General features: G+C 39.5%; 1 long non-coding RNA gene across 1 annotated transcript; it reads left to right on the top strand.

Annotated features, from left to right (window-relative positions):
• Window positions 1–13206: 13206 nt before the first annotated feature.
• LOC130172531 (uncharacterized) lies at window positions 13207–18089 on the top strand. Its single transcript, XR_008828278.1, has 3 exons — window positions 13207–13419; window positions 13951–14030; window positions 17669–18089. It is a non-coding gene; the product is annotated as an uncharacterized LOC130172531 (long non-coding RNA).
• Window positions 18090–18341: the final 252 nt, after the last annotated feature.

Consider the following 18341-nt stretch of genomic DNA (forward strand, 5'->3'; position numbering starts at 1 on the left):
ATGGCAACCACATTAAATGACTGTTACTATGATTAAAATCACAGATTTCTCTAGATTTGAAAATTGTTGGAAACATTTGGGATAATTTAAGTTCACAACTCAAAAGAATATATAACATAGGTCTAGTCATTAGTGTGGAATAGTTATATAGTTTAATGTGAGGGTTGAGCAGGCCAGGGTAACAGGTGTCACAAGATCATTAATAATGTAGCAGTGACATAATTAAAATGATCACTAAGACCTTCCTGCTATGACAAGTGAAAATGTCTGGAAACAGTCCAGGTAACACTTTCATGCATTCTCTGAAACTGATCATCGGTCAGGAAACCTGCGACCCCCAACCACTGGTTCAGTGACAAACTTTAAGTATGAATTTACTCCGCAGAACTGAAGCTGACTGGTCAAAAAAAAATGTTGGAATTGTTTATATTTATTATTTAAAAAATCCCCCAAAATGCAGCAGGCTTCTGATAATGCTGTGATATCCCTGGAGCATGCAACTGCCTCTCTTTCATGAAGAGTTGTTAGCCACTGGGAGAGATTAGCATTTTACTGCAGTGGATTGGTTGTCTGCACCGCATCAGTCCAGACAACTTTTCTCATCCATTAGTGTATTACGAAAACAAGACACATTGGAGAGACAAAGATGCATGCACTGGTGAGATAAGCGCACGCACAGGGCTTAGGAACACCTAACCTTCACAGTTGCAATAAACAATAACATGTGACTTAAGAGGATTTACATAAGATGAGAGGAGTAATCAGAGGGAGTGAAAAAACCAATGAGGCAGCAATGGCATCTCCTCAAAAGTCTCTGTGTTGCTGAATGAGGGAAGTTGCCATTCCGCTGGATTTAGAGGAAGGCTGTTGTTATCATTTTATTTCCTCTACCAGCACTACGAACCAACACAGATGTCAGTCTCTTTTCCACTGAACTGAAATTCGGCGAGTGCAGCTCCGAGTGTTGACATGGTAAGACCCTGGCATTAGAAGGGCATAGCATGCAGAAAAAATGACATGAGATAATGTCAAGGCAGATTATCAGTGCTCTCTGCTCAGGCAGGAGGAGGATTGTTTTGTGTGTTTGTGCTTAACTTCACACATCTGCACCTACAGCAAATGCACATTATAGATACTGTGAAACAGATCTGAAAAAGAAACAAGTCAGATTATCTGTCATCACTATCATCTGTGGTTTTGGTAAACCAGAGGAGGGTTTTCTAGGACAGTAAATGCTCCATGTTTCTCCTTTTTTCCTGTTTAATCTAATTACATTGTATTTGAATCTAATCTTGTCAGACTCGCCTGTCTTATATTTTTTGCCAAAATAAAAAGCATTCTGTTTTTACTCTATATTTTCCTTTTAATACACAGCAGTCATGCCTGTACAATGTGGGGACACACTGTTTAAAGGAAATCAAAGTGGCTAAGTGGAGCTACTTGGAAAAATGGATTACCTGAATTACTGCATATGCAGACACTCTTCACCTGCCCCAATTCACTACACAACCAATAACAATCCCAAAATCCATGCCGAGCTCTCCCAACTCAGCCCGCCTGCCTTCACCCGTCACATGATCATCAACCGCCTGACAGACAGGAAGCAGCAGGTGAAGCCCAGGGAAATGTGCTCTCTCCTCACTGCTGCTCTTCCTCTGTCAAACCCCTCATAAAATTCCTATTGCCCTCATTTTCTAACCTCTGGATGTCCAACAACAACAACAACAAAAAAAAAAAAACTGTTAAAAAAAACTGTGGAGATGACAGGGAGTGGTCCTCAGGAGAAGGCCCTGTCCTCTCTCCAGGACATGCACACCTGCCAAGTGAGAAAACACACAGGGAACATCAGTACACACCCCTCCCACTCATCTACACCTACAGAACAGAGCACTGGCACAGCGATGAGAAATCCACTCACTCATGTGAACGTGTCACCACAGTTTCTGTAATCTATTACAGTTACGGACATCTATATACAGAGTGTACACATAATTCCTTAAATATCCGCTCATTGAGCTACGTATTGTACATACAGCCACCTCTATATTAATTTAGTCTAGATTTATGCACTGTTTTTGTAGACCCCCTGTACAGGCAGTTCCAAACCAGCACTGAACACAGCCACTGAATTATATTTATTGTTTATCCCTGTTTCTACACCTTTTTCTGTTTGTCCCATTTATTTTATTTTATATTTCTATACCTATGTACTAGTTTCTATCTGTGTGTTTGTTTTACCAATGAATGCAAGTTATGTGTGAGCATACATGACCAGTAACATCATTCTGGTCCAGATTCTGATTGTGAATATTCATTCACACAAACAAATGGCTCAGGACTGCATTACCAGTAATTGTGCCCAGATGGCAGTGTTCTCCTCGGGTTGAAACGGAAATGTGACCTGGACTTCTGACTGCTCAAATGTATTACTGTGCAAACTCACACAATGATGTGATAAATGTGTAAATATATATATATATATATATATATATATAATATGTAAGACACAATGTTCATATGAGGATGATTGTTTGTATGAGCTAATATGATGTGTGTTTGGTTAATAACAACATGTAAGAACAGGGTTAGAAAAAAGGGTTTCAGAAAACATTTGTCATTTTAAGATATGTCTGATATTTCTGTAACGTCATGAAAGATTTCACAGCGCAACTGGAAGAGATTAGGAGTTATGACCAACAATATTAGATGCATTTTAAGAATGGGACCAATTGAATTATGTATTTTGTGGTAATGTGCAACCTTGAATTCATAAAAAAAAAAAAAGAAGAAATATATATATATGTATATCCATGTAATAAGGCTTCAAATGTGACATGAAATGATGTAAGATTCCCTGACACTTTGCCTACAAAGACACTATGAAGTCTGCAGCTACTTCAAAACATTTGTCAGTCACATTGTTGCAGCTCAAGCATCAGAAGGCAGCTGTTAAGCAGACTCTAAAAATGTTAAGCTTCCAACAATGGGAGGCAGAAAATGTGAAGGGAAACAATTAAATTACGCCTTGCATGAAGTTTGCTTTTCATTTTGTGAGGCAAATTTAGTGCCATGGTTAATCATTATGCTGTTGAACACGATTTGCAAAAATATTCAAGAGCTTTATGTGCCTCAGTGCCCCTTCTGTATTGAAAAATAATGGGCCTCTATCCAATTAAAAACTGCATTAAATCTCTAAAGTATTACATGCACTTTACTGGTATCTCTCTGATTAGGCTTTTCTGCATGTGCAGATGCTGACAGCACACTGAGAATGGGAGCTTTGACTGGCTGCTCCTTTTTAAATCTAGTTCAGGAGTTCAGGATTTCTGTGGATACTGGAGGTGCATGCATGCATTTACGGTGGAAAAAGAAATATTTTCCATCAAAATCTTCAATCTAGCGGAAAATCATTCCAAACTAAAACACATAAAAAAGTCACATTAATTAAAATGACAACCTTTTTCATGATTTCTGGCTCTCGATATTTTATTACCTTCCACCACTCTGACTTTATTTTCCTCACATTCAAATTTAGTTTGTCATTTATCTTTTCTTAAAAACCCATATGAACAAAATCTCTGGGATGTTTCTGAACGTGTCCACACTGTGATATGTATCGGGATGTAGCAATAACAAGAGGAGCATTTTGTATTCATAACAGCCCTTATGTTTTGATTCTAGGATTGATAGGCAGTGATTCATTGTTCTGCAACAGAAGCACCAGTCCAGCTTGTGAATGGATGATTTATGTGACCATCTGTTTTATATTGATCATAATTTGATTATCTCTTTTTGTGCGATGACTTCTGATGTCAAGACCCATTCTGTAACACACACACTCACACACACACACACACACACACACACACACACACACACACACACACACACACTGTACATGTACACACACACACACACACACACACACACACACCATGCACACATGAGCATCACAACTTTGGAATAATTGAGCTGCCTCTCGATCACTGTCTCAAACCCACAGTCCACATTCACACCCTCATTCTTTTAAAAACTGACCAAATTATGATTACAAGTAACAAGCAGGATAGTTGCACAACCAACTCACTCCCACTATCTATTTGTGTTAATTAAAAGATTTGCAACTACATGTGTCTGCAGATAATCAAAATGTCTTCTGCAGCAGCACTCCCAGATGCATCGGCACTCCAGAGCTCATTTACTTGCTGCGATCTCATGTTTGTTTAGAATTAATCAATCTACCCACAATTGAGTTAATTAATTAGTGTTTTAATGCTACTCTTTATAATTGCAGTCAGATGAGTCTGCAGACAAAGCAATCACATTAATGCAAATACAACAGATAATTGTTATCCAAACTTCCTCAGCAGCAGCAGCAGCAGCAGCAGCAGGAGAGGCAGAGTTTTACTGTAGAGCTGGTCCTGGGTCGCCCCGAGGAAGCACTAGATGGCACCATTGAGCAGAGTTTCTCCTCTCCGTGCCCGTGTCACTTCCTGGATATTGTTCAATTAACTGTCCTATACTGTCCTCATTGAGTGGGTGTACATATGCATTGAGGGATAGATGACACAAGGGTCCCTGTGATACCCTCAACTGTAGATGAACGTATATTACGCGTTGCAGCGGTTGACTTCAAAGGTCAGTGTTTCCAACAAGTGCAGCATAGAGCACATTCGGTTTTAAAAAAGTGATATTTGCGTGTATCTAGTGCAAATCAAAGGCAACATTGTCTGTGTGCCTCCTCGCTCCCCTGATAATGTTTAATTTGGTTTTTCACAAGAGGTATCAACAGCATGACCTTAGAGGCTTCTTTCACTAAATGTCAGGGGCCGTGTTCCTCTCTGGAACATTTTCCACAAAGGTTGCCCACTGTTTAGAGCAGCGTTCACCCATTCTCACTGCATCTGTGTCAGGATAAATTCTTACACTGCTTACTTCATGTAGGCAGGTCAGCATTACCACTGTAGTACAATAATCTGGTAAATAATGCGCGCTCTCTGTGTGGTGTTTAGGAATTCCGCCAAAAAAATTGTCCAAGTGTTCTGTTATTGAAGTATCCATTTCAGCAAGAGACAAAAGTTTGCAGCGCTGCTTTGTTTGCATTGTTACCTCTTAAAAACTTTCCATCATTCAAATTTTATTCACAGTATCTTCATCATCACTGTCATCACCATCATCACCGTCATTAACCACAGCTCATTTTGAATTGCGTGGCTTTGTAGAGTGCTCTTTTTTTTTTTTTTTTGTTTACCCAGTTCCTGGTGTTTTTCAGGAATATGCTTGTATCATTCGGCAGCCTCTCAGCGAGAGCCATTATTCCCTCATCTCTTTAGTTTATCTCCACTGATGATCTGCTCAGATAGATATGACAGCTGAATAAATATGCAAACGTAGTGCGCGGCGCCACACTTCACCACAGAATTTCTATTATGCTCTCAGATTTAGAGACGAACAGTATATTGAGATAACAATGGGACTCTTTGGGGATTTGGATGAATGGGGGTTTTTTTCTTCTTTATCATCTTCTGATAAACTACGGATATCAGCTGCAAAAATCGAGACACTTCTCCCTCATTCGCTTAGACTAATTAAAAATCTCTTTTCACAAATCTGCTGTTGAGACTTTCTGAAGAGATCTTTGAAAACGTCAGAATAAAATTGGATTCATAAAATCACACTATCATCAATTAACTTTGTCAGCAGTGTCATGTCTTTTACTCCTTTACCAGCTCTGCCGTGTCCTTCAAAATCAGTTTTATTTGATACAAAGATGAAGCAATTGCATAACAAACGTTTTCAGTGCTGTGACCTAATTACCTCTGAGGTTTTGGAGGAACTGAAAGGAACAACAGAGACTATTAAATCTGATTATTAGTCAAATTTGAAAGTTTAATCAAAAAGAAAAAAATGACACCCTTTTTAAATTTCATTGCAAACTGACTTTAAGTAACTCATCGCAAAATGCAAAAAAAATTTGCATAATTTTGTCCCCCCAAATAAGAGATTTTTTTTCTACAAAATAAAAGTATAACAAAAAATTGGAAAAATAATTTTCATGTTGTAAAATCTTCAGAATCACAGTCTACATGCATTGATTGGTGCACTGTTGGACCTGTGGGCATATGTTGCCTTTTTATAGCATTCTGGTGAGTATCTCAGCTTTAATACTTTGGGCTTTTGCCTGGCCCCCAGCTCCCAGCATGCTTTGAAACATGTAAGTCTCTTTTCAATCAGTTTTTGAGCATGGCATCGATATTGGCTACATTTGTGGCAGAGGAGGCGCTCTGGCAGCTCCGTTTGAAAAGAATTGCCATGGGAGGGGTCGGCTTGACCCAGCTTTAATGCAAAACTGAAAAGGAGAGGAAACAAAAAACGCTACTATATTTAACCAAATCTGCAGCTTACTCGGAAAACACATGATAATGATATCCTCTTAACACTCCTTGCTGGAGAATTACAGCCCTCACGGCAGCAGGGGCCAAGATTCAAGACTAGACAGAAGATGCAGTTATTACAGCACAATCATTATGTTGTGACTGTTTTTCTGGCCCCGTTCACCTTACGTGGTCAAAAGAGCAACACTACAAAATTAGCAATTAATGGAGCAATGCTGACTCTTCCCTCAGAAAAGGGCGCATTACCCTCAGATCCTAAATAAGCACTTGTAAATGTGATTATTTCCTTGTTGGGTTATTCATTTTTCTGCACTTGAGTTATGTTAATTGAGGTGTAGCGTATGTATTAGCATGTGTGCATTAGTTTGACTAGATTTCCACTAGTTCACCACAGCAGCAGTAACATTGCTCCCTCAAGAGGAACTGTAACTTCTCTTTGCTTAAAACTGAGAGTCCACATGCAGCTGCTCCTTCCTCATAATATACTGTAAAAATAGACACAGCTTCCTTGACAGGTTTCTTGTTGTTTTTGCTAAATCTTAATTAGCGATTAGTTAGAATAATTCTCAAACTGCCTCTTTTTTTCTCAGTGGAGGATGGTCTGTTATTTTAATTAAGCAGAGGTCAGATTTATTAACTCAGCAGGAGTGTGTTGAGTGAAGCTGTGGAAAGCAGCAACAACGCTTCACATCGTGCTACTCAACACACCAATGCACACCCCACCCTACCGCCACCCCCACCCCCCCACCCCCCCACCCCCGCCTGCACACCAAACTGTGAAACAAGGGAGGAAAAGAGTCTGGGGAGGGGAACGGGGAGTTTTGTTTTATGTTATGTTGCTCACCGATTCCTTTTGATTAGTTATTTGATGTTATCTCTCCCTCAGCTCCCCCTCTCAATGGTAAGATGATGATACAGCTCAAACCAGACCCATGGTAGAAGCATCCACTGGGTTTAGGAGGTGGGGTGTGGCAGGCAGAAAAGTTGACGCAGTGAGAAAGCTGGTGAAAATAAAGGTTGTGAGAAAGAAATTAAAAAAAAATAAAAAAAATGAAAGCGGGTTCTGAAAAAGAGGAAAAAGATGGGATAATTAAAGGGGAGTGAGTGAGGCAGTATCATGCAGCTCACGTAGAAGAGAGCTGATCAGACTATAAATCAAAATGTCTCTGTTATATCTTGGTTCAGATCTTTTGACAGTATATTGCTTGTTTTCCTCGTGCAACATGGCAGCTGGCTCCACATCAAGCGGATAGATGTACAGGAAATAAAAATTCCATTTTCAGTCTCTTCTTAGAAGGTGGAATCTAAAGACACAAATGTTATCAATCCACTCAAATTCACTCAAGACTTAAAAACTTTAAAAAAGGTTTTGTTCTTGCAAATGGCTTCATTCTGGACTTTAAAACCAAGACGGGAAGATAATGCATCATAGATAGTATATTAGTGAAATTGCGATTTGAGATCCACAACACAGTGACTCAGATAATATGTAAATACAGAGAGACAAATGAAAATTTCAGCAGCTCAGAACATAGTTCATTCTTGGGTTTTATTTGTCAGAAATCTCTGCAGGGAAAGATTGCAAAGTGTTGTACATTCTGTCTGTGGCCAAAAGGCAATTACTGCCAGAAAGCTTTTGACTCCTCCTGATTATGTGATGCCTTTCAAAAAATTACACAGATTTCACATCACATGCTGAGCATACCTCGGCTACAGTTGGGAGCCTCAGAAGAAAATCCTGACATTCATGCACACCACCCCCAAGCCCCCCGTATCTACTGTAGGCTTTATTTTGTCTGTGGGGACGATGAAAGACAAATAGAAGGGGGTGCTGCTTCCACTCCCTGGTCAGCACTGCAAAAAATATCCTCCATAACAAGCCGCTCAGTGTAGTCTTGATTTTAAAATCCTTTTTTTCTGACATAAAGAGACAGATTTGGCAGTAAGGGTGGTAAACTCAACAGTGTCTAATACAGATCACCTTTTTCTTCATACAGTTTGAACGATTGATTTAAAACGTTAAATCGGACTTTTGTTTCGTGAATATCAATTATTTACATGGCAATACTCACATGGTTTTATAGGTCATAAACAATTTGTGTAGATTTTTTTTAAATTTTATGCATTAATGGCCATAAAAAACGGTGTACAGTTCCACCTGCAGAGCAGCCATCAGTGTGTAGGCAACTGTGTGACCTGTGCTCTGAGACTTTAAGTCAAAGTAAATCATCTGTAATGATGATGAAATGTTGCTCAATTTAAGTTTTGAAACCTTGAAATTGATAGTTTTATTTAAAAAATGACAATGAAAGTCATTTCTACAAATACCAACTATGATGACTCATTTTTTAATCTTGTTTGAACCTATTAAACTTGACTTTTACCAGTAGCTACCATGCTAAACAGCTAGCTTGCTAATGTTAACACAGCTCACGCTGCTGTTTATTAGAAAGAATGAATGTTGTATTTAATGAATTATTGTAATTACTAACAATTCAAGGTAACTACCCCAGAGATGAAGGCCATCATCAGGTGTCAACCATTTTAGATAGGCGATGCTAACTGCTCTGTGCTGCTAACAGCGTTTGTGTTTGTTCAGCTTTGTACCTTGTGGACTTCAGGTGACATACAGTGATGACAGTGACTACACTCAGAATTCAGACATCAACACTGATGACCTAAGCATGTCCAGGCAAAAAGAATTGGAAATAGACAAGATTCTGGAGCAAAAGAGATAGCAGCACAGAAAACAACAGACAGAGAGACGTTAGAAAACTGAATAAAAGATATCTATGAGGAACAAAGAGAGAAAGCAGCAGCAAAGTAGAGAAATTGTTTTTTTTTTGTTGAAATCACTGATGTGACCAAATGTTTTAGTGTCTAAATTAAAAATCTAAATTAAAAATCATATAGTTCTAGCTTAATTGTTGGCAAATGCCCTGATATCTTTTTCACAACTGCCTTCAAAATGATGGGGTTATGTAAAAAAAAAAAACTGCATACTTTTTAGAAAAAAATTGCTTTCTGTTGGGAGCAAGAACCTTATCACTGTCAACCGTCATCTGTTTATACATCAAGTCACACTGATGTTAAGTAGTTATTACTGTAATCAGTAAAGACATTTTTAACATTAAATCAAATATTACTCCAAAAATGTGTGTTACTTTTATATGAGGTTTGCTTATGGTACAGAGAGTACAGCACATTATTTCCTACATTGGTTTACGTCTTCACTAAAAGGCATTTTTCTGACCTCTACATTGAGGAAGGACTATTGTATTACACAATGAACAACAACTGAATAAGACTTCTCTGGAGTCATGTTATATAACACATTTGTGTTCACTCAGTCTTTCAAAGTAAACTGGTGCCAATAGTTGCTTAATATATCTTTTAGTCACCACTTTAAATGCCCACCTTTCATTCACATCCTCAGAAACATAAGAACACAGAGGAATGAAATGTTGCTTCATCTTTTTACCTGAACAATATTCAACTATTGTAAAACTGTAACATCGCCTGTTAAACCCTTTACTCTGGGTTTTAATGAATATACCAGTCTAATGCTGTAAATGTATTTCAACATTGCACATAAAAATAAACATTTAATTGCAGGCTTCTTGAGGGCCCCCCCCTCATTTTGGGGCCCCGGCTAGTATTCTCCTCGCTACAACACCCAACCAAGAGGAAAATGACTTCACAATATTATAAGGATTTATCAGAAATCAAACTTTCCTGGATCTAGCATTTAAATGGTGAGTTTTGATCTCACAGACTTAAACACAGCTCCTGTTATTTATTGTTACCGTCTCTGGGATGTAAAAACTGAACCTTAAAACCACTCACACCTCAGACAGAAGCTAATAACTGACAATAACTGATATTATTTCACAAATATATCACATCCTTAAAAAAAAATATTACAAAACAAGTAAAGCTGCACTGTTTACAATTTAAATATGTTGATCCTATAACCGGAGACTGTTGCCGGCTCTTGTACTAGACTCACTGCTGGACTGAGCTGGATATTTTTTGCAGTGTGCCCCGAGAAGCGTTCAGGTTGCACCAGCATCAGTCAGGGGCCTCAACACTGACTGACACTCTGTGAATGATAGTGAAATCTAGCAGGTGCATTTGGCTTGCATACCTCTGATCAGTACACCACAGTGCTTGTCTTCTTAGCTTGCTCTGTAATAAGCTCTTTCAAAGATCAGTATGTACACCCCCCCCCCCTCCCTCCCCCCTCCCACCTCCCTCCTGATAAGATCTGGAGTATGTAGTTCTCTCCTTCCCTTTATTCCCAACTCTTTTCGTTTTCTTAAGAAAATGTCAGTTTAATCATATCTTAATGCTTTGATAATGGGGTTCTCTTACACGGGCGCAGAACAGTCACTTCAGTGTCTTAAAAGCCCAGGATGTGGAGGGAAGGAGAGAATGTCTCTAAATTAAATTTGCTCGGGCCCTGCCTCAGCGCTGTGTATGTGCATTTGTGTGTGTGTGTGTGTGTGTGTGTGTGTGTGTGTGTGTGTGTGTGTGTGTGTGTGTGTAACAGCGGGAACTGAGGCTCTTTTTCACCCCTCTTGACAATCACACAAAACATGTAATTGTTTCATGTGCGCAAGTGGAAACTATTAATATTTAAATGTCAACTTGCTTGATTTAAATAATTGTGAAAGTTTAAGTGGAGACTAAACAGGAGTGTCAGCGTAGGCCAAAAAACCTGCCTCTTTAAATGTATGTAGTGTGCTTTATCTTTACTGCTTTATTTTAGTGCTTCACATAATGAGGTGCAGACACAAGTCACTCGTCATGTGATACTTTGTTTTGTTTTTTTTCCGGTGTATTTTCTATCTGTGCTGTTTTGGATGTAAATTATTTCAACAACAAATCGCCAGAAGGAAATGGCAAAACAAGAGCGAACAAATAAATTATTTGTAAAGTGTCACTGCATGCTAACAAAAAGGGAGGGAACGCAATGGTCCCCGATGGAAGTGCGTGTGCGGTTGTGCAGGTGTGAAGCCAGCTGCTGGGCTCCTGAACAACACCACTCCACCCCCCCACCCCCCCTCCACTTCCCTTGTCACTCACAATGATAGGCAGTTAAGACAGCGAGAGCACACACACTCCCTCACATCAACTACAAGTGCACAACTGTTAAGGTGTGTGTTACTCAGACACCATAAGGGAACTGTGCACTGAACTTATGCTACTCGTGGTGTTGGGGAAAATAGAGGAAAAAAAAGTTGCTCATGTTAGGTAAAGGCTCTGCTTCTCAAACAAACCCTGAAATTGGTTTGCATTGTGGAGGTAGAAAACTTGTAGCAGTGCCACCCACTTTCAGCCATTTAGACAGTGTGAGAGGCAAAGACCAGAGGGCATATTTAAACAGCCCTGTGGCTCTTCCATGTTGCTGTCAGTCCTCTCTAAGACTGGGACACTGCCGGCTGCAGCATTGTCTTGACCTACTTGTGACTCGTTCTTGCGCTGAATTAGAGGGATGGCTGACAAAAACAGCTCAACAAAGGGAGGGAAAAACAGCTTAAGAACAAATAGCCATTTCTGGTGGAGTTTTGAGTTCTAATCAGTGAAGCAGAAGCCAGCGGAGAGCAGGGGAGACTGTGCGCAAAAACATTATCTGCGTCTCAAGATGGATCCTTGACTAATCCCGCTGTCTGAGCTCAACGCTCCCAAGATGCTCCGAGAGGAGAGAAGGAATACTGGAGGAGAGGAGGTGGTGGTGAGGGGGAGGGAAGGGGACCACAGATTCAAGTAAAAAAGAAAAAAGGAAAGCCAGTTTAGTCTTCCCACAGGCCAGTGTCAGTTCAGGGACAACAATTTGGCCCTAATTGCACTCTCCAACAGCAGCAGATTATGGTTGGGCACCCCCTTGTACACCCAAATCAGGACTGTTAGCTGCTCTAGATCCTTATTAGCGTCACACTCATTTTGGCCAAGTATTCAAGACTCCAGTGTTACCATTCTATGAAAAAAATCATCATCAAACTGCTAGGAAGACGTCCCCCTTTCATCTTTTAATTAGTTAGTTTGCATTGGCTGGTACAGTAAGCGGCGGATTTGTTATTTATTTGCTGAAACACAGGCTGCCACATTATTGTGTGGCTCCACGCAGGCTGCTGTCCTCTTTGATTCAGGCTAATGGAGTCCCACCAAGCTACATAATATGTACTGTATGAAAAGCCTCTAATTCCAAATCATCTTAAAGGAACGATGCGTACAGCAAGAGAGAATGTCTGCACAATGACACACACACACAAAAAAAAAAGAAAGAAAAGGAGGGAAAGAAAAGAGAACACAAAAACTCCATGTGATTTTCGCCTGGACATGAAACCAATTTGTTCACAGAATCATTTTACTGCCATTCACTGTAAATGATTAAAGGGGAGCTCCTTCACATTGATCTCTCGCACAAAGCTCAATAAGCAACTGTAGCTAAACAAGGAAATGCAAAGATTTAGCATTAACAGCAGTTTGTTTTACAGAATATTACAATATATTGATCTTACTAATGGTGATCAGTGTATTTAGCAGTGAAAATGTATATTCAGTACAATCCACGCCTGATAATTGAGCATTCATTTTCAAGCAGAGGAGAGAAATGTCATGAGGAGAGTGCAGTGGTGCAGTGTTTAAGCTGTTGCCGACTGCTGCTGCTTAACAGGACTCTGTCACTGGCACTCTGTAAAACTGTCAGGGTTACCATTGAGATGAATCTAAAACTGGCCACAGGGTTATTTTTAGACTTGGCTGCAGGATAAAAAGTTCCTGAGCCCCATAAGTAGGTCAGCTCAAGTGGTGTTCAGATTGCTGTTATGTACAATTACTGAAAAGTAGCATCTCCGGTCCAGAGCAACTTTTAATCCACACTCCAGTGAATGAGCGAGTCAACTTCTCCCTCACCAACTTCTTTTTTTTTATTTTCTGTTTTTTTGGGGGGTTTTTTATGAAGTCTTCTTAAATCCAGAAACACTTTGTTCTACAAGTTGGTTTTGTTGGCGTACCTGATGTGAGTTTTGTTTTGCTGTAAATTTGTACAGTAGCTGAGGCTTTTCCTGCCTGCAGGAGACAGATTTTATATAACTGATCTAATACTTTCCTTCAGCTGCTGCATGATTCTCTCACTATAACCTCCAGTATCCTTTGTATGCTGTTAGTGCTAATGCAGAACATGCATAAGGGCGTCCGTCTGTTTGTGTTCCCGCTACTAGATATGTTGGTATTACAGGACGACAGTCATGTGCAGGTAAATTTGAAATACAACAGTCATATCTGAATTAAAGTATGCAGGGTTTCCCTTTAAAGTCTTATGTATTTTCTGTTTATTACTGGCCCACTGGTCATAGCAGAAAATATCACACATTTTCAAGTGCTTTTATCTTGCCAGTTCAAACCTCTTTTACTTTCATGAGGTTCAAGGGAAGGTTACCATATGGTTACAGTATAGCATATTACGGGAGCCAGCACAGTCAAATAAACCCCTGCTGTATAAAGACACTATATCACAACTGTGTATTCAATTGCATTAATTGAATAACAGGAGGAGAGCAGGTGACAGTGTTGGAGTGAAAATGATGAGCGACCGTTACAGTGGCACGGCCTCCATTCCAACTTTGACAGGTAAACAATCTAATTGATTTTCCATGGCGTCTTGCCGGACTGTTCAATGCCATATTTCCAGTTTAAACGCAGACCATTCTCAGTGTTTGCAGAACAGACAAGCCCGTCATCTGTAGCACTGAAAACATGTCAAGTTAGAACGAGTAATTTGTGGTGATGAATGACAAGTGCAGGCTCCTGTTCAGTAGTCTGAGCGCTCATTAGAAAACACATTTTCAGATGTCACCAGGCTTCTGTGTTTTTGTACTTTTTGGGTAGAATAAACAAATATTGCTTGAATACTGCAATGTCACAGAAATGAGCAGAAGGAACTTAAACCTCAATTGACATGTCTCATGCAGCCGACTTTTTTGAACGTTGACAGCCATCTGTGTGGATTCCTTTCACTCTCCACTAATGAGCTGTGGGTTGAGGAGACCCAATCTACACAGGCCTGTCCCTGGGGCCCTGTGCAGCTGCCGGTGCATGCACATACACACACACACACACAAACACACACGACCCCCCCCCCCCACACACACACACACACACACACACACACACACACACAAACACATACAGCCACCAGCATCCCTCTGTGTTTGAAAGCACACTTTGGCTAACTAAGATCTGAAGTCGTACAACTTCACATAGAGTATCTGTTATTTTTTTTTTTTTGCACCACACACATTCCTGTGTGCCAACTACAGAGCATAAAAGTGCCAACACCAGAGTAAAAGAAAAGCAAAAGAAAAAAAAAGTATCCAAACAAAACGCAAATGCTGCACACTGTGCTTTGGTTGTGGCAGGAGTGTAATACAACTGTTGAGTGTTTTTTTGTTTTATTTTGCAGAGATGTTTGTTAAATTATTTAATCTTATATCTCCTCGCTATGTGTGTCTTCGTATATAATCATGGGCATATGTTTTCATAGCAGTTATGATATGTGTATGACAGTGAGAGAGACCCAGGGAAACAGACTGTGAAACTTCAAGTGTAGAAATGGAGACAATGCAGGAATATTAAGTCGAACTTTGCTTGGCTATTCACATTTCTCCTTCCTCACATTCCCGTACCTGTAAATGTTGTGACAATGAGTGGAAAATCTATTTGATCTCTATCACACACAAAAGGAGATGAGCTGGAATGCCACTGATACAGAGCATGAATAGGGAATGACAGGAAGGGCCTAATCAATGTCCTCCAGGACTGGCAACCGGCTCGCCTTTGTTTCTTTTTGTAAATACAAGCCTCTTTAACATCACAATATAAGCCATTATCTTGCCTGGCAAGGTAAATTTTGGGGGGAGCTGCACAAAAACATACATTTTCCCTCAGCTTGGAGCAGATCAGTCGGGTGAGATCTAAAGTCATGCAAATGTTACAGGAGAAAAATACTGGCAAAACTCATTCTAATTATTCCATATCAGCACATTTGCATGGAATGGGTTTTTCTTTTTTTTTCTTTTTTTTTTTTTGAGAAGGGAAGAGTTTATGATCAGTGGAGCTTGGGCATGGGGGCTGTTTAGGAATTCACTGCATTTTGATCTAATCACAAAATCAAAATATTCATGAAACACAATGATATCTCCCTGAAGCAGGCGGCTAGCCATTAATTTTCAAATTCAGGTAATTTATTAACACTTATCAGAGGCTGAAAAAGCCTTGCTCTGTGTTTGTAAAGTGGGTGAGAGGGAGAGAGGAGTTCGAGAAAACTGATTCCAGATGATTTATAACGGTGTGCCGGGTGCATTTTCATCCAGGTATTCAATTAGAATGTATGTCCAATTTTCTATTCTAGATCTACAGTTAAAAACTCTATTAAAGCACCATTTTCCTTAGCATACGTATCTATTATCAGCGTTCACGGCAAATTTGATAACTCTGGCTCTGGCTCTGTCATTGTGCTTTTTTATGCTCATTGGTCTCTTATTAATTGGAAGAGGTTTGACTATAGTCTACAAGATGCTGCTTGGACATATTTTTCATGCCTGTGAACACTTGCTGTTAGTCTTTGTTCCTCTTAATAAAGTCATCATTACCTACTGTATCACAGCTTCAACCAGTATCACTCTAACCACAACAACTTCTGTAATTGACCGTTTGCTAGGCCCCACCTCTTAGTTACTGTTGCCATGCCTGTTAAGCTGTCTGTTCCCAGTGGCACATATGTAATATAATGATAATGGAGGGAGATTTACCACTTAATATTGTCAGTCATTTATTTAAAACAATGGGTCCTTGATTTCACACAGAGGTAGACCAAAACAAATGGCTCTTCATTTCTAACCAGTGTTGATTTTGTTGGCTGAACTGTTGCTGACAGATTTAGCTAGCTAGCTAAAGTTAGCTGCGTGAGTTGGTTGAAAACATCACTTTTCAATGTGTCCAGCTGACACTCTACAAGAGGGGCTTTAGGACGAGGACTCACCAGTGTGATTGGAAAACAATGCTCCCTTGATTTTGGAGGTATTGTGGGTGGCAGTTAGCATGCTAACGATTACTGCTTACATCAGAGCAGACAAACAAATTGCTTGATCAATTTCTTACACTTCCACTCTTGCATTTTTGGTTTCGGATAGGTGATTGTAAAAAGGGAAACCACCCTTTAAACTCTTTAAATGCGACTACCTCTCTTACTACATCCCCATGTCCACGTCTATGGGACATTCACTGTTTTCTTCTTCTCATATTTTCATCAGTACAATTACAGTCAGTGTTCTTCATTATATTATAATTTGACTATAAGCTTCTGTACATGAGCAACAACAACGCATTCATGTATGCTGTGCAGACCTCAGATATTCTAAGTGAAAGATATATCCAATAACATGAACTGTTGAGCAACAGCTTTAGATAGAACAGACTGACAACTCAGGCCATCTGGGTGTATGTGAATCCATCTGGGTGCATGTCTCCTGAGGGAGGAAGTCAACTTCTTTCAACAGTAGCTTATATTATGACGCTATAGCCTACTTCTTCAAAGTATTCAATGTTTCTTGCTCTACTTTAAATCCAGAATGCATCTTTGATTCTTTTAAAAAAAGTAAAGGCTGTGAATATCAATGAGCATGTTCATTAATATGCGCTTTGAAGCTGTATCTATTATGGGAATACTGTATTTTAATAAAGACAAAAAACATTTGATTAAGTTATTGTGAATCTTATCTTGCATGAAATAAAAAACACATCTTTACATGTTCAGAATGAGTATGGAGACTCTCATTGCATCACTGGAAAATCATCAAGGGGATTGTGTGGGCGTTTTTTCTTAATCATTCTACTCCACTGTGCAAAGATTATATCTCATACCTCCCATTGTATATTTAGTCAGCGCAATGAAACAGCCAGTGAAACATCTTCCCACTGTTCCACAGACAAAGTGGTCTGGGGAAAAGGATGATCCAAGGACAGGGTTAAAAGAAACAGAAGGCCTGGATCTCTTTGTCTCCCAGTAATATTGCCGGGTGGATTCAAACAGCCCCTGAAGCTGAGCTGAGCTCGGCCCTGAGCTGTGATCGCAGCATGATAACCAGATGGATCAATACATGTGTTGTAAAGGTTAAATGATGTTATGTTGTTCGTTGTTATTGGACATGGCATGTCACACTACATGATACTGACACCTTTTTCTGCCCTTCCTCTTTCCTCTGCTGCAGGTTGGGTTGAGGTTGAGGCCCCACAATGATCCCAAGAAGAGGGTCAACTGTTGAAGTCTTTGTCTACTCAGCCAGTGAACCGTCCCATCTGACCAGAGACATTTGTCCTGGCTGCAGTTTAAAAATCTAACAAATAATATTTTAACTGTCCCACAATGGAAATTAACTTTCTATATCTGTAAATGGTTGATAGGTTTTTTGATGAAAATGAAAGACTAAACAATTATAACACCGTCAAAACTCTATCTAGGCCTGTATATATTAAAACCAAAGCTCCTCCACAATCATTGTTTACTTTAAGTAACTAGCATATATCTAAGGGCCACGGTAAGATGTTTCAGCAGCACAACACATGAATATTATGCATTTATGCACTGCAAATATTTCTGTGACAATAAACAAAAGTGTGAAAAAAAATGGACCTGTAATTTCCATGTGTGGTAAATATAAAATGCTAGATAATGCTAGATAATTTAGGTGATATAACCACTATATGTGCAGTATTTCAGATTTGGTAGCCCTCCAAAGGTGGCTTCAAAAAAGACACTGCGGCAGATGCATGCATGCTTTAAGTTATGCAATGAATGCAACACATAAACCATTTTTTTCTTTTACTGGGATTGTGTCATTTTTTCCACAAACAAAAATGTACACCATTTGATTGATTTAAATG

This window comes from Seriola aureovittata, chromosome 7, assembly GCF_021018895.1.
Source record: "Seriola aureovittata isolate HTS-2021-v1 ecotype China chromosome 7, ASM2101889v1, whole genome shotgun sequence".
In the NCBI taxonomy this organism is placed as follows: domain Eukaryota; kingdom Metazoa; phylum Chordata; class Actinopteri; order Carangiformes; family Carangidae; genus Seriola; species Seriola aureovittata.